This window comes from Theropithecus gelada, chromosome 1, assembly GCF_003255815.1.
Source record: "Theropithecus gelada isolate Dixy chromosome 1, Tgel_1.0, whole genome shotgun sequence".
In the NCBI taxonomy this organism is placed as follows: Eukaryota; Metazoa; Chordata; class Mammalia; order Primates; family Cercopithecidae; genus Theropithecus; species Theropithecus gelada.
The window spans coordinates 11,612,743-11,635,873 of record NC_037668.1 but is presented as its reverse complement, the minus strand read 5'-3'; the positions used below and the strand labels follow the sequence as shown (position 1 = coordinate 11,635,873).

The 23,131-nt window shown below is 45.0% G+C and overlaps 2 pseudogenes; one reads left to right on the top strand and one right to left on the bottom strand.

Annotated features, from left to right (window-relative positions):
- Positions 1–5,688: 5,688 nt before the first annotated feature.
- LOC112607108 lies at positions 5,689–17,625 on the bottom strand (annotated as a pseudogene).
- A 4,199-nt stretch (positions 17,626–21,824) lies between these two features.
- LOC112634235 lies at positions 21,825–22,827 on the top strand (annotated as a pseudogene).
- The last annotated feature ends 304 nt before the right edge of the window (positions 22,828–23,131 follow it).

Below are 23,131 nucleotides of genomic sequence, written 5' to 3'. Positions count from 1 at the left end.
CCTTTCTTCCTTCCTTTTTTCCTTCCTTCCGCCTTCTCTCCCTCCCTCCTTCCTTCCTTTCTTCCTTCCTTCCTTCTTTCCTTCCTTTCTTCTTTCTTCCTTCTCTCCCTCCCTTCCTTCCTTTCTTCCTTCCCTCTTCCCTCCTTCCCTCCCTTCGTTTCTTCCTCCCTCCCTTCTTTCCTTCCTTCTTCCTTCCTTTCTTTTTTCTGTCCCTCCTTCTCTCCCTCCCTCAAGTCAAGCTAATGGGCACCCACACTGTACTGGAAGTGGTCTTTAGTAGACAGACATTTTACTGGTCCTTGGAATGCCGGAGACCTCCTGGGAAACGTGCAGCCTGACCATGAGGAGGAGTCAGTTGAGGAAAGGGTGCCAAGGGGATGGGACATGTTGCAGACAGAAGCAGCCATGGTGGAATCTTGGTGTGGCTGGTTGTGTGCAAGTGGTGTTGGGAGCTGCGGCAGAAGTTACAATTCCCCTGGGCTGTGCTGTGCTTCTGCTCTGAAATCTTTGTCTTCTGAACCCAGGACCCTTGTCACAAACCCTTCTCCTTTCTTTACCATGTGGATTCCAACATGTTTTAAGGTAGCAGAGTGGAGAGACCTGGGTTCTAGTTCAACTCCGGTCCTGATGGTTTCAGTGACTGTTGGAAAGTCAGTTCACTTCACAGGCCTCAGTTTTCTCACTGGTAAATGGAAGAAGGAAAGGAGTCTACAGTTAAAACCTGGAGTAAATGTTTCTAGAACTTTCTTTAAGTTTTAATTTAAAAAAAATTTAGAGATGAGATCATGGCTGGCCTTGAAATCTCGGGCTCAGTGGATCCTCACACCTCAGCCTCCTGAGTAGCTGGGACTACAGGCGTGCCCCACCATCCCTAATGAAGCCTTTTTAGTTAAAATGTCTGAACTTCACAAAAACATTGACCTGCCCTTGAGGAGCGAGGGAGCCTTTTTCATTTACCCACGATTGATCTCAGGCCATAGCTGTTTAGTCTGCTGCTGAAAGAAGCTGTCATAACGAGGATTGGCTGCATATTTTACAGATACAGAATCAGTGCAAAATAAAATGTGGGGTCCCATGGCAGCCCTTTAGGCCAAGCACAGGCCCTGGGTGACCACACCCCAGCCGTGTGCCCACAGAACTGCCCTGCTCAGAGCTACACCAGGGATGTGACAGACTCCAGAGGGTGCCAGAGAGAGTTAGAGCCAGGCCCATGAGAAGCGTATTCCTACCTCAGTGGCCAGAGTTCATGCTAGGATGACAATAGGCCCACAGCCGATCTCATGCCCACCTCTATTGCCAGTACTTGTTTTGGAAGAAGGGTTAACTTCACTGGTGCTGGTTCTTCCATTTCTTGAGGAAAGATTGTGCTGTTCAATAGGGAACTTCAGGTTTCCAGAACAGATTACTAACTATTTTGGAGTCTGCAACTGGCCCTAGTGCCCCCTGCCTTTGGGGACAGAGTAGCCAAGCCACTTTCTTCTGTTCATCTAGCCTTCCCCTTCACTGCCTCATAACAATCTTCTTTCATGCTTCAAGGCACAGACTCCATTCCCTGCTCATTAGTCTTGGGTGGCATCTTGGGCCATGATAAAGAAAAAGAACTCCCTCCAAATATCCACATGGTGAGACTAGTTTGGAGAGCACTCTGGCAACACTGCTGAGGATCGGTTTCATGGGTGACTCTCCAAGACAGGGAGGACTGTGGGGGGTAAAAGTAGGAATGATGTTACCAGGGAGGAAGAGGACACATGCAAGAGGCGTTGTGGAGGTAAAGTTGGTAGCCCTGAATGATAGGTAGTAGGAGTCGGGGCTGCCATCCAGGTTTCTGGCTTGAGAAAGTGGGTGCATGAGACTTTTGTGCCCACACCCAGTCCTGTCTAAACTAGTGGCCATTCTGCCTTGGGCCTGCCTCAGTTGCCCCTGTATTCAGTTTTGTTACCAACGCATAAATCAGGCCTTCATTTCTTACCTAGATTCTTGAAGTATCCTCTTCATCTCTTTCAGTCCTTCCTACAAAATACCACCATCGTAATCTTCCAGGGACGGCTGAACAATTCCCATTGCATAGTGAACGATGTCCCAGCTTTTAGCATCACCATCAATATTCATAGCTAGAGGAGACTTTCTTTTCCCATAGAGTCCAGTTTTTGAGAGAACATGAGGCACGTTATATGTGAAGTAATTGAATGTCAAGTCGTCTTTAAGTGGGGGTCCCAGAACTCCTACTCTGAGGGTGATGAAGGAAGGAGGCAGAGTGTCTCCAGGGGTGATCATGGGTGATCATGGTCTGTGCCCATCATTTTTTTCCAGGTGCATCTTCCAGTTCTCCCCTGGCCTTATGTTCTCTAGTCTGGTCTCATTGTTGCCTAAAAGTGACCATTTTCCACCTGGGTCTTTGCAGACTGCATTGCTTCTGCCTGGAATACTTTCACTCAATTCCTGATTGTTGAGTGAAAGATTGTTGAAATCCTACCCATCTTTTGATATCCAGCCCAAATGCAAGGACCCCATGAATCCCCTATGGGAATGGATCCTCTGGAAGCACTATCCTCTCTTACAACACTCTGCACATTTACTGTGCACAGCACCCAACATGTCTCGTATTTTATCTCCCCCACTGGACTGCTAGACTGGGAGCAGAAGTGGAAAATCGGAGGCCTTAAGGCTGGGGCTAGCCTTTCTATGTGTTTTGTTAATTTGCATATTTTTCCCCCACAGAATTTAATTTAAAAAAAAAAAACATGACCTGTGTTAAACATACAGAAAAGCTGAGAATATTATATAATAACATAGATTTGGGACTTATCACCAAGAATGAACAGATTTGTTGCTGACACCTTGCCACCCACTTTTTAAGATACAAAATATTACACATACAGTTCGAACACTAGCCCACATATCCCTTTCCTGGAACTGGTCTTCACACTGCTTTTTCAAATTTAGAGTTAGTCAATAATATTTAGAAATGAAAAGATTTCACATAAGAGTTGCCCTTCGGCCACTTTTCTGCAGGATCTCTCTAGGCCATTGTGGGCTCCCCACCCCATCCCTGGCCTGGGAGCCTGCCTGTTGAGTCCATGGCTGAGTCTGGCATCTTAGCTCCTCATCTGCCCTCTTTACACGTTTTCCAGAAGGCGGGTGGGCATCCTCATGTCCCTCGTCCTCCTCCACCACTGCCTAAGCTGTGCCCCCTGCCTGGGACTAGGAATCCAAGGCCTCCTTCAAGCCCCACTGGCTCCTGTGGCTTTTTCCCAGTGGCTTCAGCTCAGCTCCATTATCTGTACTTACATACACCTAGCCCTTAAGCCGGTGGCTGAGCACTTGCCTGTGTTTTCATTCTTTCCTTTGCCAGGTACCCTGCAGAGCCACTCAGGTGGAGAAAAGACAACTAAAAGTCCCTGCTGGGTCAGATTTTCTTCCTTGTTCTTCCCTCCGAGACTTTGCTGCCTCTGTGTGGTGAGTCTCACGAGATGCAGCGGAGCTTGGTGCAGGAGCTCTGTCGACCTCACACCCTCAGGTATAAGAAGGGATGGCACATTTTGTTGGTCACAACACAACGAGGCCTTTTTGCTTGTTCAGTTGAGAATCCTGGCCCATCCAATTCTTTCTTTGAGCAACCCTCACTGCCCGTTGAAAATACGTCCTTTTCTTTACCTTCCCTGTGAAAATTGCACTGGTGGTTTTATAGGCGTGGGGTTTCGCTAGGCTGAAAAATCAGGGGGAAGGGGTCTTTCCTCAGATTCCACCACTCTCCTTTATTTTCCACTCTATTTGGCATTACCATATGGATGGTGTGGATGCCTTTCAAGAGCTGGACAGATGCTGGCTCTTGCATTTTGTGCAGCACTGGGGAAGGATGGGTGTTCCATTTTCCATGTTACCCCACTGCCTGGGGCCACTCCCCCCGATGCTGGTTCTGATTATCTGTCCCTTGTGGTTTTGATGGTGGTGGAAACCTGCTCATCTGGGCCAGAATATGGTTTCCCTTTCTCTACAGTTGAACACTGAAACTAATCCCTTTGTGGTAATCAAATTCAACTGATTAATGATCTGTAAATTTCCTGTGTAAGAAACAAGTCATCTTGATGTTGGGTATTACTCTAATCATGCTATGATACACCCAGGTCGAGAGGGAGACAGCTTCCCTCCCCACCCTCTGGACCCACAGCAACCTCCTCACCTGCTTCAGTTCAACTCTGTCCCTGATGCCCCTGACAGTGGTTCTTTTGACTGTGTTTTTGTTGGTTGCTTAGTAACTATGCTGTCATTGAAGTCCTCAAACTTGTCTTGATTGGCCTCCTCTCTTCAGGGAAATTGAGACAAATGAGAGGACCAGTGATTAAAGGGGAGATAGAGAGAAGAAAGTGGCTAAGGAGACGGAAGAATGAAGGAAGAACAGATGTAATTTAAAATGAAAAAGAGAAAGGAGAGAGAGACCATTAAATCTGGAGCTGTGGGGTAGAGACTTCTGCTTTGGGGCTGAATAGAAGGTATATTTTTGGGGAAGTTCACACTCGTTTTCTTTACTTGCCCAGGACAACATGGTGTGGCTGCATTGTGTGATTTGAAAGGGTGAAATGCAGGGTTATGAATAACCAGAATGATCAACACACACATAGCCAGGTGTGTTCTACAGACCTTCAAGGAAATTGGCACTGAAGGTGGAGGCTGGATGCATTTTTGCTTCTCTCTTCCCTGCTCAGGGTCATTTGCTAAGGCATGCAAACCCTTCCAGATGCTCCTCAAGGATTCTTCTGGGTTCTAGAGAGTCCCCTGCAAGGGACTGGGCAAGAAGAAGGCAATACAAGGTAACCAGGGCTCTCCCATAAATCGGCACCCCATGCTTCAGTGCTCCGCCGTACCACTGACAAGAATTCAGGCTGTGTAATTGGGTGGAAAGATAAGGACTTTCAAGGCCAGCTCCCTCATAGCGGGCCTAGTCGCTAATCAGTGTGACTGTGCAAAAGTTTCCTTGCTGATAAAATGGAAATAGTCACTCTACCTCACAGGTAGAGTGAGGTTTAATACTCATTTAATACTCATTTCTGATGAGTATTAAATGAGATAATATATATCATATGTGGGTCATGTTGTACACGTGTGAAACATAGTAGAGCTTATTCATTCAGTCTTCATCCGCCCTTCCTGACCCTCCCACTACTCTGCCTACCCCCTAACCCCTGTTTCATCCAACTCTTCTCAATGAGAGATGGTGACACCTGGAAATGTAAGAGAAAGGAGAAAAGTACGTATTAACAGTAACCACACCTTTCTCCACATTAAGCATTAAATCATTTATTACTCTTTTCATTGAACTCTGTGAAGAAATAGGAAATTTAAAAGAAAAGAAATCCCTTCTCATTTAAGAGGGGAATGGAGCTATGGTAGTCAAAAGAGACCCTCAAGTTAAAAGAGATCCCAAATTGTTCAGAAGCAGCCCATGAGATTTGGTAACAGCAAGTCGCATTGTGTGTCCTCCGGTATACGATTAGGACAGAAAGCTTTTGGTTGGACCAGTGACTGCACAGGTTTTGATGACACAAGGAAGACAATAAGTTGGGCATTGTGTGAAAGGGAGGCAGCAGGACCCGGGCTTGTGCACTTGTCACCTTCTGTATGAAGCCAGGAGGGTAGAGCTTGATAACCTCTCCTAATAATACCCACATGCACATCTTTGTCATCCTTAAATCACTGAGTCTTGGACTTCAGGTTCTCCTTGTGCCGGTCCACAAGGGAACCAACCCATTCCATGGTTTTCTGCTGGGCTTCCTCCCAGCTGTAAAGTGGCTTATATGCCAGGTCTCATTGAGCCTTCTTGTAAGAGAAGGTGACCATGCTGTTGGACAATGTCACTGTGTGGCTGTTAAAGGGTGGTCGATAAGTGGAAACTGGCCTGAGAAGGAAGCTCACTATTTCCAGCAGGAAGCCAATCCAGCATACCAGGGATAAAGGAAGGTTCCATCTGGAATCAAGGCGGAGGCCGAATTCTTTGCTCAAGGTATAATTAGGGATATCATAGCTTTAGTGAGGCCCGTCATCTAGGATGTAATAGAACTGTCCTCGGACACTTAGGGCCTTCTTGGGGCCCCACAGGACCCTCAAGGCCAGAATGTGGGCCCAGCCCACATAGACTGGGTTGGTTGTGGAGAACTTTCCAATCGTTGACAGGATTGCATTGTTTTTCAGGGCCCTATTTACATTGGCAGTAAGAAATGGGCTTCCTTCCCCATAGATATGCATTGATCTTAAGGCACAAGGGTACAAGGTGCCAGCATTTTTCAGAGTCCGCACATTAGCCGCCAGCACAGCCTTCTCAGCAAGTTTTTTGCTGTATAGATATGGAGCGGGCTGTGTGTTTTCCAGAGGCTCTCGTTCGTGTCGATTCTGGACAATCTTTTTGTAGGAGTTGGGCCAGGCTACCTGTATGTTGCTAGTGTGGATGAAGACTAGCACACTAGCTTGGACACAGGCCTCCAACAGCTGTTGGGTACTTGTCCATGAAGAGCATGCTGTCAATGTCAGGAAATATCCCTAAGGGGAGCCAGCCACGTGAACAGATCCGTGTATCTCACTCCCCACTCCCAAGTTCAGTGGTTGTAATAGACTTGAGGTACATTCTTCAGTGGATCTGACTGAGATTGGGTCATGCTACAGCCATAGGAAAAACACAAAAATGAAAAGAAACTGACATTCGGGTTTTGGAGAGCAAGAATTTTTAGACTTTGGGGTTTCGTGGACATGTGTGTGTGTGCTTGTGTGTGTGTGTACCATAATTTTGGAAAAGGAACTATATAAAGGACCTATATAAAGTTATCACTTTATATTTTGCCAAGAAAGGATACTGAAAAATAATAATTTGTCATCAATACCATTGAAAATAGAACATTTAAAATCTAAAAAATCAGGAGGCTATACTATGAGAATGCAGACAGTCCCAGTCCTTAGGCATAAAGAGGCAGTGGAAGAATTCACATCACACACACACATATTCACAGTTGTATATAGGCAATATACCTCTTAAATATACATGAAATTGCTGATATTTATTACCTTTTGTTGAGGACTAATAAAACTTTGTCACAAGGACCATCCCTGGAGTCACTGAGCAAACAGTGAGTTATGGGAACATGCTGGAAACCCACACTCTTTTCCTGATTGTGCGTTCCCTGGGAAAGATGCTTCCAATTCTGACTGTGACTCTGTTTACCTGGTAATGCATAGTGGGGGTGACAAACCTTCCTTTAAACCCTGCACCGGTATTTCCTGTGGAGCCTGGTGGAGGACTGGGGAGGGAGTGTGCCCTCTGCTTGTAACATCTGCACTGAGAGGACCTGGCAGCCTCCACTGAGCTGTGTGGAAGCGAAACTCATGGAGGTATCTGGAGTGCCTTCCCTTGAAGAAGGTAGAAATTTGCTGGGCAAAAGATTATTGTTATTATTATTTTAATTCTTGGCCTCTTCTCTGTGGAATTTGGGTTTCTGGAGAGACAACTTTATGTTCTCAGAAATTAATCTGGTGGCAGGGAAAATTTTTTTTTTTTTTGAGACGGAGTCTTCCTCTGTCACCCGGCTGGAGTGCAGTGGTCAGATCTCAGCTCACTGCAAGGTCCACCTCCCAGGTTTATGCCATTCTCCTGCCTCAGCCTCCCGAGTAGCTGGGACTACAGGTGCCTGCCACCTCGCCTCGCTAGTTTTTTGTATTTTTTAGTAGAGACGGGGTTTCACCGTGTTAGCCAGGATGGTCTCAATCTCCTGACCTCGTGATCCACCCATCTCGGCCTCCCAAAGTGCTGGGATTACAGACTTGAGCCACTGCGCCCGGCCGAGAAAATTAGTTAGTTTACCTTCAAGGGGGAATTGACCAACATTGTGAAGTATTTTCTAAGCCTGGGAGTGACAATGGTTTGAGGAAACAGATGCCTCTAACACTTCCCTATCATTTCACATCCCCTGTTGTTGGGAGCTGTGGAGAGTAAGAATTAAAATGAAAAACTGGTTACTCTTAGCACCCTCCTTGCACTGTAGGGGTACTTAGAGGTATGGCTAACCAGAAACTGGAAAGGTTTTTTTTTTTCTTTTTCTTCCTTCCTTTCTTTCTTTCTTTCTTTTTTTTTTTAGATGGTGCTGGAGACCCAAAAGCAATTAGTTTTGTTAGAAAACGCATCAGAGTAGATTGAGTTTGGAGGGCCAGGCCAGCAGTTGTGTACTGTGGTGCTTAAGAGACTGGGCTCTGGGAATCAGCAGGTGAGACTGCATGGAAAGATTCCTTAAGGAAATGTGTCTGAATTTAAAGTAGGTTGGTAAGCTGCAATTCGGAAAGACCACCAAGCATTTAACGAATGAGGACTGAATGAGAGTGCATTTTGAGCACCTTACAGAAAATAGCTCGGTAATAGTAGCCCCTGTGGTGAGCTGAAGAGACCGTATTCTGGATACTGGGAAACTCTTATTGTTAAGAAAATATTGTGAGAAAGCATGTACTGGATAATTCTGTTCTGATAGACCTCTGTGAACTAACTTTGCTAGTTCTCTCGAGAGAATTTCTTTGACATGGTCAGGACAGCTCTGTATGTTCTTGATATGGAAGTGGTTGGAAGGGAAGAGCATGATCCCTTTAAATGATATGGAAGGGGAGAAGGGAAGTGCTGGGTACAGAAGGGTGTGGTTCCTGGCTAGGGCTCCAACTCCACAGACCTAGGTGAGGTCTTGCATTTGCATTTCCCAAATGTTGCATTTCCCAAGACTGCCGTGGCCTGCTATGTCCCCGTTCTGTGCCTATAAAAACCCCTAAGACCCTAGCAGTCACACACACAAGCTACTGGATGTCAAGAGCAGCAGATCAGTGGAAGAAGACAGAAGGGGCTAGATGGGGAATGGAGCACATCAGTCGAGGAACACACAGGCAGCTGGATGTCAAGAGGAATGCACCAACTGGCAGAACAATGCAAAGTTTGGCCTGTGTGGTCGGAGACGAGTTGAGATATTGAGTGGCCAACTTCCAGGGAAAACTAGCCCCTTCCGGATTTCCCCATCTGCTGAGAGCTACCTCCACTCAATAAAACTTTGCACTCATTTTCCAAGCCCAGGTGTGATCTGAGTCTTCTGGTACACCAAGGCAAGGACCTGGTATACAGAAAGCCTTCTGTCTTTGTGACAAGATAGAGGGTCTAACTGAGTTTGTTAACATAAGCTGCCTATAGACAGCAAAACTAAACGAGCACCCTGTAACACACGCCCAGTGGGACTTCAGGAGCTATAAACATTCACCCCTAGTCACTGCCATGGGACTGGAGCCCCACAGCCTTCCCATCTGCATGCTTCCTTAGAGATTTGAACAGTGGGGCACTGAAGAAGCAAGCACACCCCATCCCATGCCCTGCAAGAGGGACAAGAGAATTTTTTCCATTTCTACTGGGGGCTCATCCAGGCTCTCAGGAAGATGAGTGTGAGCAAATGCAAACCTCTATGGTCTACCTTTCTTCCAAAACCCTGCCACCTCTCTCTCGTTCCTGTGGGTAAGATGCTCTGTTACTTTTTTCTCTTTTTCCCTCTCCCACAGTTTGAAATCTCTTATCTCTTTCTTCATAATGTTAAGGGCTTTGCTACAGGCTATGGCAATGTTACTAAATGTAATGAGCTTTAGACTCAGACACCTAAGGTGCGAATCAGACGAATTGTTCCTAAAGGTGCCATGTATGCCTCCATGATGACAGCTACAGGCATGCATGGCTCAGGGCACCTTCTGTTACTCTTTCCCCTCCCAGTTCGGGAACATGGGCATGCCCACAGCAGGCAAAGGCTGAGCCTAACAGCAACAAGTTGGGGCGGGAGAAAACCAGAGGTAGCTGGGACCCCACAGGGCCAAGGAATGGACACATTTCTCACTTGCTGTGCCAATGGGACCTTTCCTCCCCTGGCCAAGGAATTTAACCTGGTCTGAACCAGGGGAAAGTTATAAGGATTAAAGGGGCCCACTTGCACTAAGCAAAGGTTTCTTCCCCTAGAATCCCCCACTTTTTTGTCCCTTTAACTGTTTTTCTCTTTTTTCCTTTTGTAGGTGAGAGGGGGCCCCCCTCTGACTCTGTTTCTGATAGAAAAGTTAACGGAGGGGTGACCCCTGCTGGCTGAAAACTGCAAATTCAGCATGGCTCATGGATACAAAGAGCCTCTGAAATGCCTTTTCAGTCCTAAACTCAATTCCAAGCTTCATGCTTAGACTCCAGAAAGAAAAAACAGGTGAGGGATCCAAAGCCAGTCAACAGGTACAGTGTAAATGGGCAGGACCAATTCCTGCTGAATGAACCCCACTCCACAGAAGGAGGCCATGCTTCATGGCATAAACAGATCCAGGGAACTCAAAGTTTGCCAACAGTAGGGAGGAATGGATGCATAGGCAAGGGCAGGTAATTCCTACTCTCTAGGCTTTCCCTGCCTTATGAGGACACACCACATTGGTATCTATGGCCAGCACCTGCCAAGGTCACTGAGTCTCAGGAATAAGAGGTGGAAAGTGAAGGGAGGACATTCTCTTTCTCTCTCCATCACACCCTGAGTATTTTCTGAAAGAAGAAAGGAAGTGATAGATGCCTCTATTCCCTGTCTTTCAGAATGGGCAACCAGTTCTCTACACCACCCCCAGCTTATATTCCTCTGGAGTGTATTGTAAACCATTGGGACTGTTTGACCCTCAGAATCTGGAGAAAAAAAATGTCTCATATCCCTCTGCACAAAGCTTTGGCCAAATTATGATTTATATGAAGGACTGACTTGGCCTCAGGAAGGGACCATTTATTTATACCATCTGGCAGTTGAAACTTTTCTGTAGATGCGAGGACAGATGGTCTGAGGCTCCATATGAGCAGGCTTTCTATACCTTGCAAGGTGATCCAGACCTTTGCTGACAATGTAGGATTGATCCAGCCCTCCTGTTTGCTATCACGGGAAAGGCTGCAAGAGGCAAGCCCACAGAGTTAAAGATAAGAATCCCAGAACCACTCCCGCCAGAGAAGCCAGATCCCTTCAGCCCTGCTCCTCTGTGTTCACCCTGACCTCCCTATCCAGCTTCAAAGCCCCTCCTAGAAATCCTCACCCTAAACAAGCCCCAGTCTCACTCTTGCCCCTCCAACAGATGCCCAGTGAATTTGGGCTCAGTAAGTTCCAGGTCTCCTTCTCCCACAGGACTTAAAGCAAATTAAGGGGATATTAGGAAGCTTTCAGATGACCCTGATAGATACATAGAGGCTTTCTAGGATTTCACCCACATATTTGAACTCTCCTGGAGAGATCTTATGTTACTTTTGAATCAGACCCTGAGAGATACTGAGAAACAGGCCACTGTGCAAGCAGCAGAGAGATTTCGGGATGAGCTTTGTATCACATATAATGTCAGGGAAAGGAGTGAATATTATCCAACTGAAAGAGAAGCAGTACCAGTGACTAACCCTACATGGGATCATAATGATGAGATGGAAGACTGGAAAACGAGACACTTTCAGGTGTGAATAATGGAAGGTTTATGTAGAACTAAGACTAAGCCTCTCAATTATATCAAGTTGTCCGTGATTGACCAAGGATTTGATGAAAATCCCACCGGAAAGGTTAAGTGAGGTCTTAGTAATGCACACCTCTCTATCTCCTGCTTCAGCCAAGAGACATCTAATCCTAAACGATAAATTTATTACTCAGGCAGCTCCTGACATCCGGAGGAAGTTGCAGGAACAGGCCCTGGGACCAGATAGTACATTAGAGGAGCTCCTGAAAGTGGCCATCTCGGTCTTTCACAATAGAGACAGAAAGGTCCAGGAAAGAGAGAGGAGATACAGGGAAAAAAACAAAACTTTTAATGGCCTTGGTGCAAGTCCACAAACCCCAGAATTCCCGGAGTGCACCTGTCAACTGCTGAAGATATACCAAGAACAGTTATGTCTCTTCTAAAGTTTAACCAGTCCAGGGTGAAACAGATCAGGGTACAATGTTGTTAGTACATTTTACATTTTGTCTCTGTAATGTTTAGCACTAAATTCTTTCTTTGTGTAATACACATGTTTAACCCATGCATACTTAACCTTATAAAACTTGTTTTTTCTCCCTAGGAACCAACAAATCCCAAACAGTAAGGTAACTGGAGCCTCAGAGGATGGCTCCCCTTTGCTAGGAACCCTTAGATAGACCCCTGGAAAGAATCTGACTGCTGTTTTCCCCAAAACAACACCTCCTGTCAGCAGGAGGCAGCTAACACTGGTAATTGTCCATATTCTAACGGCAGTTAGATGTACCTCTTCAGAGTGGGGATATGATACAGAACCGCCATAAAGGGAAAAGCATGGTCCCTTTACATGATATGGACTGGGGAAAAAGACGTGCTGGGTAGGAGGGAAGGGGAGGGAGGGAGTGGTCTGTGGCTGAGACTCCACCCCCATAGACCTATGTGAGGACAGGCATTTTCTGCCCAAATATTTCATTTCCCAAGGCCACCCTGGTCTGCCACACCCCCATCCTGTGCCTGTTAAAAAGCCCCAAGATTCTAGCAGGCACACGCAAGCTGCTGGACGTCAAGAGGAGCAGATCAGGGAAAGAAGACAGAAGCAGCTAGATGTCGAGGGAAGCACATCAGTGAAGGAACACAGGGCAGCTGGACGTCGAGAGGAATGCACTGACCAGCAGAAGGATGCAGAGTTTGGCCAAGCAGTTAGAGAAGAGTCAGGCCGTTGAGCAGCAGACTCCAGGGGAAAACCATGATTTTCTGGCTTCCCCCATCTGCTGAGAGCTACCTCCACTCAATAAAAACTTGCACTCATTCTCCAAGCTCAGGTGCGATTAAATTTTTCTGGTACACTAAGAGAAGAACCCAGGATATACAAAGCCTTTTGTCCTTGTGACAAGGTAGAAGGTCTAAGGTCTAACTGAGCTGGTTAACACAAGCTGCCTATAGATGGCAAAACTAAAAGAGCAAAACTAAAGGAGCACCATGTAACACACGCCCACTGGGGCTTCGCGAGCTGTAAACATTCACCCCAGACACTGCTTTGGAGTTGGAGGCCCCCAGCCTGCTCATCTCTATGCTCCCCTAGAGGTCTGAGCCAGGGCACTGAAGGAGGGAGCCACACCCCCATCACACACACTGTGAGGGGGACAAGGGATTTTTCCCATTTCATGATCATCAGCCTACAAACAAGGTTTAAAATGATGACTATGGTGGCACCTGGCAGGTTTGATTCTGGCCCACAGAGGCAAGGCAAGGGGTGGCTGGATATCAAGAGTCTGAAGTCAGAGTTTAGTTGACTTTTGACTGGAGCCACAGTGGAAGGAGCATCCACAGTCTTTGCAGTCACACCAGGGTGAGTTTAAAGTCTAACTCTCCTACTTACTTACTTACCTGGGAGGCCTTGGACTAGTTACTTGCCATCTCTCAGCCCTAGTCTTCTCATGTAAAAAACTGAAGGTAGCAGCTTTGAACGCCCCCAGTTGGTAGTGATCAGCAGAGGCACTTGGCCCAGCGCATAGCAGGTGTTCAGTGGAGGGACTTCTCTTCCTTCATTGTTTATCTTTCTCATCCTTGTTTGCCCCACTTTGCTCCATCTCTCCCCAGGCTACTGTACCTTTCACGTTGAAGTTCATGATAGACTCTCTGTGAGTGACACTGAAGAAGTCAATGATAGAGGCAGTGTGGATGACGACTGAGATGTCCTGGCAGGCTCTCTTCAGGCATGACTCATCCAGAATGTCTCCTTCTAGCACTGTCAGCTTGGTCTTGTTCTGGAGCTCTGTGTGAACATGGGTCAGGTCCTTGGAAGGGTTTCCGAATCTGGCTTCAAAGTTTCCTGATAAAGGTGATGTTACATAGGTGTTCGGGGATGGTTAGAGGAGGGTTGTTAGAGTGGAGGGTGTACGTTCCATGGAAGGAACAAGTAAACAAAGACACAGAAGTCAGCCTGTTTAGCAATTTATTGGGAAAGAGCAAACATCTGTTTCTACCCCATCTCATTTCAGAAAAGTAATCTAAGCAATGAGCTGTCAGCTGTGCTTGGAATATAAGTATTGCTAGGATCACGGGAGACTCACCAAAATTTTTAAGGAGAGTAGGGTGATTGTGGAGAGTTGGGTATAAGAGGGAAAAGTTTGAATTTAATTCTGTAGGTAATGCAGAATCATGATTTTTGGTCTCCAGCACCATGTCAAAGAAAACCCCTTATTTATATTTGGAATAAGTAGAGAAGCAGGCCAGGGGTGGTGGCTCACCCCTGTAATTCCAGCAATTTGGGAGACTGAGGCAGGTGGATTGCTTGCATCCAGGAGGTCAAGACCAGCCTGGGCAACCTGGAGAAACCCCCTCTCTACTAAAAATACAAAAATTAGCCAGACTTAGTGGTGAGTGCCTATATTCCCAGCTAATAAGAAGCCTGAGGTAGGAGGAAGGATGGAGCCCAGGAGGTGAAGGTGGCAGTGAGCACAGATCATGCCTCTGGACTCCAGCCTGGGTGGCACAGCAAAATCCTGTTTCACAAAGAAAAAGAAAAACAGAAGCAGAATTGTAGCGTAGGAAGTTAACCTTGCCTCAAGGATATAAAACGGACTGGTATAGGGGATATGAGAAATCCAGTTGATCAAGAGATTAATCAGAATGTCTGTGCCAAGGTTTAGACGAGGGCTGGAAGCAGGGTCCAGCAGTGGAAGCAGAGGAGGGGAGAGATACACCAGGTTGGAATTTCAGACCTTACCTTGACGGTCCTGGTACCTACTGGAGCTGGGCTGAGAGGAAAAGGAGAAGATAAAATCACTCCCACAGTTTCCTGCTCAGGCAACTGAGAGGAGAATGGAGCCATTATTAGGGAATTGCAGAAGAGTTTAAATAATGAATTCTATTGAAAATTCTTATCGGATATTATCAAAAGCAAGTAGCAATGCTGAAAATGAGTTAGTCACCAGTGGACTAACATCTAGCTGTGTAGCCCAGGGAGCAGTTACAACATTAATGTCTTCAGGCTCCTCTGAAATCCACAGGTAGTGATGCTGCCAGTAAAGTTGTCACCTGGAATTAGCCCCAAAATGAACATCATGCTACATGGAGCTCAGATAAATACTCTACTCTCATTTGTGCTTTATAATCTGCATATGGCTCACAGCTTGCTTGTTTCCTTTTACTGCTATCTCATGAGGTAGCTATTCTGAATCCCATTTTATTGGTGAGGAAACTGAGGCTCAGCTTAAGGGACAGATTAAAAGTCACGTTTCTAGTGAAGGCTCAAAGTTGCCCACCCCACCTCCAAGTCTTGTACCCTGTACACCAGGTGCAGGACTAGCTGTTTAGAATCAACTTTTCTGAGAAAGAGTAAGAATAAGTCAGTTTAAATGAAATTGGCAACAAAGGCCAAAGAACAGTGAGAGTAAAATTCAGAGTGAAAAATTCAAGGCTGGAGAAATTCCTTTCTGCGGTACAGGCGGGCCCATTTACTCTCCTGATGCCTCTGCCTTGTTTTGTCTACTCCCAGCCCCTTCCCACTGTCAGGCACCTCCAAGGAGGCCCTGCAATGGGGGAGGCAGGGAAGAGGCTGCTGGGGAGGAGGTGGGTGACAGCCTGAGAGTTGAATTTTCTCTGGTTCTATTTCCACCTCTGCGCTTCCTGCTCCCTTCCTCTGCTTCCCATTTGCTGCCGACTTCAGACAGACTGGCTCAAAGGAATTGCCTTTTCAAAGCTGAAGAAGTCTAAAGCCAAGAGAAAATCACTCTTCCCCAACGAGTTCACAGGGAACTAAAGAGACCAGGAAAGGGGACTTTGTGGATGGAGCCATAGCTCCCTCGTTCCCCAAGCTGCTAGACCAACTACTGCTTAAGAGCACAGATGCTGCACTAGACTACAAGGGTTCAAATCCAACTTTGCCATGTTCTAACTGCAGGACATTGGACAAGTGCATTAACCTCTCTCTGACTGTTTCCTCATCTGTAAGAAAGGATAATAATATTAACGATCTCATAGGGCTGTTATGAGAAGCAAATGAGTGGGCACATGCAAACCATGTAGAACAGTGCCTGGCACAGTAAAAACACCAAAAGCATTCTCTGTTTTTATCTTCACATAGTCTTCTGTCCATCCATTATATCTCCTGCATTTTCACCACATGGAATTGTTCCTCTAGGCTGAGCATTGCTTTTTCTTTGTATTAACTGTTAGAGTACAAATATTGGTGAGACATAAGGATTACAATCATTTAAAATTGGTCAAGTGTTAATAGGTGTTTATCAAAGACACCTTTAGAACAGAGGGTGGAGGAAATCAGAAGAGGTCAGAGAAAAGCGAAAGAAGAGTAGAGTGCTGGGTGTGGTCCCTGAATGCTGTCAAGGGGGGACTTTTCTGTGGGCAGGGCATGACGTTCTGCACAGTCAGAGCCCACATGTAGACACACAGTCCTCCCAATCCCGTGGGATGGGGAGGAGGACAGGGAATTGGGCACACAGGGAGGCAAAGGGAGAGACTGAAGACCCATTTTGCCAAGCATCAGCCCCAGGGCCAAGTGAAGCCTCTGGATGAAGCTTTGGTCTGAGCTCTGCTACACATTAATCAGATGACCTTGGCAAGTCGCTTTATGTTTCTGGACCTTGATGATGCATTCATTGTCCACTTGGATGTCACCCCTTTTCTACCTTCCTCATAGTGTTATTTGCACAAGGAGTTGCTACAACAAATTCTGCAGTTTTTTTCCGGAGGGGGGTGGTATTGAGCAACAGAGACAAATGGTTTTAAAAAAGCCATATGTGAGAAATGAAAATGAGGCATGTCTGGTCTCATACTGCCTCTTACTCTGTCTCTGCTCTGTGCTGTGCACTTGTGCATACCCTCTCCCTCTCACTGATGCTCTGTCTCTCACTCTTTCTCATTCATTCTCTGTCTTTCTCATTTTCTCTCTCTGATTTTTCTCTCTCCTTCATTTTCTCTCTCTTTCTCACTCTCTGATACATACGCACAGGCACACATGCACACACACACACACGCTTAAACACTCATCTTTACCTTTGCTTCCTTTTATTTTACCTCCACTAAAGTTGCTGAGGATGCTACAAAACAAAACAAAGCTCAGGGCGGTCCAGAGAGGCAGGGACCCACTGGTGAGGTCTCCAGGTACATGCTGTCCTTTATGAATGTTGTAAAGCAATTGCCAAGACAAAAAGCTTCAGAGCATAAAAGAGTTGTAGACAAGAAAGAGAACTGATGTGGGATTTTCTAGATGAAAAGAAAAGGGGCCTGGAGGCTGAGGCGGCTGCCTCTCAAGTTCCGCATCAGGGCCAGAATCCAGTCTCTGGACAGCCCGTCCAGTATCCTTCACACTATGCCATTTTATACTATTTAATTTTCTTTTTTTGATGACTTTGGATGTGGGATTGGCTTAGATTTGGCTACAACTTTCCATAACTTGCCAAAAAAGCTCCACCTCCCCACACCTATGCAGGGTTTAAAATGGAGCCACACACCCACGACTCAAGTTTACTTACTAGAAAATTCCTCCCTCAGTCCTGGTCTGAAGGCCTTGTCCAAGGCCCTGATCTCCTTCAGCTCCTTCTTCACCAAGAGATGGACGATCCTCTGACCCAGAAACCCTCCTGCTCCTGTCACAAGGCAGCTCCAGCCCGTCATGGCCAATCCAAGATTTCAGGAAACCCTTGCCAGGAAATAGAAGATGCTGGGGAGCAGATCTTATTCTAGGGTGACCATGGAGAGGACTAAAAACAGAGGTAAAATGGTTATAGACTTGCACAGATGCCTTGTTTTCCTCCACCCTATTTTTTGCAAAAATTCCATGTCCCCACCACTGCCAAGAGTAGCTGAAAGAAAATGAAAAAGCTCTAACCATTAGTTAAATGGTTAAAAGCTGGACAGAAGAGTCAGGGTGCTGGTCACTTCATCCCCTAAGGCAGCCCTGGAGCTTTATGCTCTGTGGCTCCTGGCTTGCCCCTTATCACTCTGAACTGCCACATACTCATTGCTCCCACCTCCTCAAGCATTCTTTTTCTCAGAAGAATAGTGACCTTTAGGTTACATCTCTAATTCTTCCCAGGAACAGGAGGAGAAATCCAATCCTAAGGCTACTCTTCGAAAAGGAGTAAGTGGGAAAGTGTGTGGTAAAGAGTCTGTGGAAAAGACTGTGGTAAAGAGTCTTAGGCGTAGCCTTAACAGGACACTGGTCAGTTGATACCAGCTGTCTGGTATCTGCAATCTGTGAAGTTAAACTAGACTGGGAGAAATCTCCAAGTACAATGTGAACTTTGCCTTTGTGCAGTAAATATGTTTGGAGGGAAATCCATATGAGCCCATTATTTCCTGTCTGAGTGGCATTTGAAATGTTGCTGCTGTCTTGCAAAGTTTAGAAATTTGCAATGGTGACGTCTCCAATCACTTAGTTTTATGTGAGGTGACTTTCTTTCCTACTGAATACATCCAAAACCTCAATTGAAATTTTTCCCCTGAAGAGCTCTGGGTTGCTAGATGAAGAACAGCATTGAAGGAAAGCTATCTATTGGTAACTGCTTAATAATATGGCTTGTACCACAAGAGTGGAGATTTGTAGTTGTTTGCCCCAATAACTCTTGTCAGAGATGTTTGAATGTATCCCATATTTTTGACTGCAAAACCATTTTCAGCAAATTCCTGAACTGAACATGCTGTGAGTGCTGCTGAAGCCTATGCATTAGAACTGCCTAAATTTACCCACCATAAGCTCCCGAGACACTTTATTTTCTTAAAAAAATGTAATTTATATTCATTAAACTGCCCAGATCTCAAGTGTTCAGTTCAGTGAAACTTGACAGTTATGTATGCCCACATAAGTACCACCCAAAAAAACACAGGCCATTTTCTTCTTGGAAAGAAGTTCTTAGTTAATTCCTCGCACTGTACCCAACCTACTTGGTAGGCAACTACTTTCTGATTTTTATTCTTGTTTTATTCCCATCTTTTCCTAATTTTTTCTTTTAAGATTTCTGTGGTTCTGGATATATATTTAAATGCAAAATCATTCTGAAATGAAGTTTTGTACATGGAGTACAGAAAACTTGACCACTGATTGTCCCTATTGTTTGCTCATTTTTTATTTCATGATTTTCTTTATTATTGGCTTATAGTTATTAACTTTGGGTTTATTTTACTCTTCTTTTTCAGGGTTCTTATGATGAAAGCATAGAAAATTGACTTTACTCCTTTGCTCATTTCCACTATAGGCATTGAAAGTTGTCAGTCTCTCTCTAAGCACTATGTCAGCTGCGTCCCACATTTTGAGGCGCTGGGTCATCTTCACTCAGTTAACGATGTTTTAAACTTTTTCTTGTGAGTTCGTCTACGACCAAAGTGTTATTTAGAGTATGTTGCTTGTTTTCTAAGATTGGGGGCTTTCTAGATATCTTTTATTTATTTATTTATTTATTTATTTATTTATTTATTTATTTATTGAGGCAGAGTCTAGCTCTGTCACCTGGGCTGGAGTGCAGTGGCAAGCTCCGCCTCCCGAGTTCACGCTATTCTCCTGCCTCAGCCTCCCGAGTAGCTGGGACCACAGGCGCCCGCCACTGTGCCCGGCTAATCTTTCTATTTTTAGTAGAGACGGGGTTTCACTGTGTTAGCCAGGATGGTCTCGATCTCCAGACCTTGTGATCTGCCCGTCTCGGTCTCCCAAAGTGCTGGGATTACAGGCTTGAGCCACCGTGCCCAACGCTCTAGATATCTTATTGTTACAGATTTCTAATTACATACTATTGTGGCCATAGCATATACTCCATATGATTTTGATTCTTGGATATATATTGAGACTTATTTTATGGTGCAGCAAATAGTGTATGTTGGTGAAAATGCCATAAGCACGTGAAAAGAATGCTTTTTGCAGTTGCTGGAAATAATACTCGACAAATGGTTTGGTTTGAAACCCCACTCTGGGTCTTGCCCACCTCCTGTGTTGTAGACATTCATCTGCTACTTGGGACCTGACTACCAATGCTTCAAACCCACTTGCCTAGGAAAGGTTGGCCGTGTGCTGCAAGATGTAGTAGCTAGTTCTCTGAAGTTATCGGAACTAGCTACAGGCCCTGGGTCTTGCTGAGACTTGTGGAGCGCTATCTGAAATCACCCAGGTGCATCGCATGCCTTTGTCTGCTGTATCAGATGCTGGAATGCATCTTATGTATCCCCCATCGCCTTAAGGGTGGGGCCGGTCATTCCCTCAGCTGTTGAGAGTTCTGGAGGCTGATAGATTTCAGCCGGTGTCTCTTGGAGTCTCTGAGTGGAAGCAATAAATATAAGCCCTAAAGAAAGTGAGAAATTAAACAAAAGGCAAGACTGATGGGGCCCACACTACTGAACTTTTTTGTTTTTAAACAGCTTTACTAAGGTATAATTGACATATCGTAACATTCACCTTTTTTAAGTGTAAAGTTCAATTATTTTTAGTAAAATTTTAGACACGTATGACCATCACCATGCTCCTGTTTTGCAACATTTCTATCATTCCTAAAACATCCCTCATGCTTATCAGTTGCCACCTTTTATTCCCACTCCCCAACTCAAGGCAACCCGTAATGACTTTCTGACTCTAGAGATTTGCCTTTCCTGGACACCACATAAATGGAATCATGCAATATGTGCTCTTTTGTATCTGTCTTCTTTCACCTAACTTAATACACTTTTGTGGTTTATCTATGTTGTAGCACATATCAATATTTCATTCCTTTTAGGTGTCAAATCCTATTAAATTGTATTGATAATTCCCATTTGTTTGTTCATTCACCTGTTGATCAATATTTGATATGTTTCCACTTTATGGACTATTATGGATAAAGCTGCTATGAATATTCACATTCATGTGTTGTGTGGACGTAGGTTTTTATTTCTTTTGGGTAAAGAACTAGGAGTGAAAGTGCTAGGTCATATGGTAAATGTATCTTCAAAGTTTTTAAGAAACTGCCAAACTGGTTTTCAACATGACTACATGTCCCATCAACAAGGCATGAGTAGTTTCAGTTTTCCACATCATTGTTTTTTCACTTCCTCCAGTTGTTTCTGTCCTTCTTTTATATTATAGCATTCTAATGGGTAAGAAGTGGTGTCTCATTGTAGTTTCGATTTGCGTTTCCCTGCTCACTGATGATGCTATCTTTTCTTGTACTTTATTGGCCATTCCTACACCTTTTTGGTGAAATGGCGATTTATATATTTTGCCCATTTATAAAATTAGGTTATTTATATTTTCATTGTTCAGATGTAAGTATATTTTATACCCTGGATATAAGTCCTTTATCAAACATATGATTCGATTTTTTTTTCTCAGTCTGTGGCTCATCGTTTCATTTTCTTTTGATGTCTTTAAGTGCAACATTTTTAGTTTTGATCGTGTCTCATTTTTAAACTCTTTTTTTAACCAGGAAAAGTTGGGTTTTTGCCTAATTCAAGATCATGAATATGCTAATCTATGTTTTCTTCTAAGAGGTGTATAATTTAGCCTTTACATTTAAGCCTATAATTTATTATGAGGGAATTTTTGTGTATGTCTGTGTTAATGGCCTGGATTCATATGGCCAATTGATTTTAACAATACTAAATTCAATGGGGGAAAAGCATAGTCTTTTAACCAAGCAATAATGAGACAACTGAATTGTCCACATGCTCAGGGAAAGTCAGCATGCTATGTCAAGTGATGCTCATCTGAGTCACCACCTATTGGCATCTGAGTGTGTGAAGAATTTCTCAGTATGATAATTATGGGTTAAATAATATGCTGTAGCTTTTTGCTTCTCCCATTTGACAGACAGTGTCATCTTTTTGTGCAGAGCCAGCCACATCCCTGATGCACCATGGTGAAAATGAAGGCATAAGTCAATAGATTTGGCTTTATTCGGGTGCTGGGTCACCAGGGCTACTTATAACACTGATAAAGTGAATATTGTTACCATCAGTGACCCCTTCATAGAGCTCAACTACATGGTCTACATGTTCCAGTATGAGTCCACCTATGACAAATTCCACGGGACCATCAAGGCTGAGAACAGGAAGCTTGTCATCAATGGAAATCCCACCACCATCATCCAAAAGCTAGATCCCACCAAAATCAAATAGGGTGATTCTGGAACTGAGTACATCATAGAGTCCACCAGTGTCTTCACTGCCATGGAGAAGGCTGGGGATCACTTGCAGGGTTGAGCTAAAAGGGTCAACATCTCTGCCCCATCTGCTGATACCACCATGTTTGTAATGGGTGAGAACCATGAGAAGTATGAAAACAGCCTCAAGAACATCAGCAATGCCTCCTGTACCACCAACTGTATAGTACCTCTAGCTAAGATCATTCATGACAATTTTGGCATATTGGAAGGATTTGTGACCACAGTCAACACTATCACTGCTACAGAGAAGACTGTGGATGCCCCTTCGTGAAACTGTGGCATCATCACCACAGAGCTCTCCAGAACATCATTCTTGCATCTACTGGCACTGTCAAGACTGTGGGCAATGAGATCCATGGGCTGAACAGGAAGCTCACTGGCATGACCTTCCATGCACCCACCACCAACATGTTGGTTATGGACGTAACCTGCCATCTGGAAAAACCTGCCAAATATAACATCAAGAAGGTAATGAAGCAGCATCAGAGGGTCCCCTCAAGGGCATCGTGTGCTACACTGAGTACTAGGTTGTCTCCTCCAACGTAGCCATTGACACCCACTCTTCCACCTTTGATCCTGGGACTGGCAGTGCCCTCAATGACACTTTCTCAAGCTCATTTCCTGGTATGACAATGAATTTGGCTACAGCAACAGAGTGGTGAACCTCATGGCCCAGACGGCCTCCAAGGAGTAAGACCTCTGGACCACCAGCCCCAGTGAAAGCATGAGAGGAAAAGAGAGGCCCTCAGGTGCTGGGGAGTCTCTGCCACACTCAGTCCCCCACCACACTGAGAATCTCCCCTTCTCACAGTTTCCATGCAGATCCCCTGAAGAGGGAGGGGCCTAGGGAACCCTACTTTGTCCTGTACCATCCATAAAGTCCCCTGTATGTACGAGGCCAACAAAATGCTATATTAGGAAAACTCGCAAATATTACTGATCAGAAAAAGATTAGACAGCATGATTTCTCTATCCTATTTTATGCTAAGGCATAAATG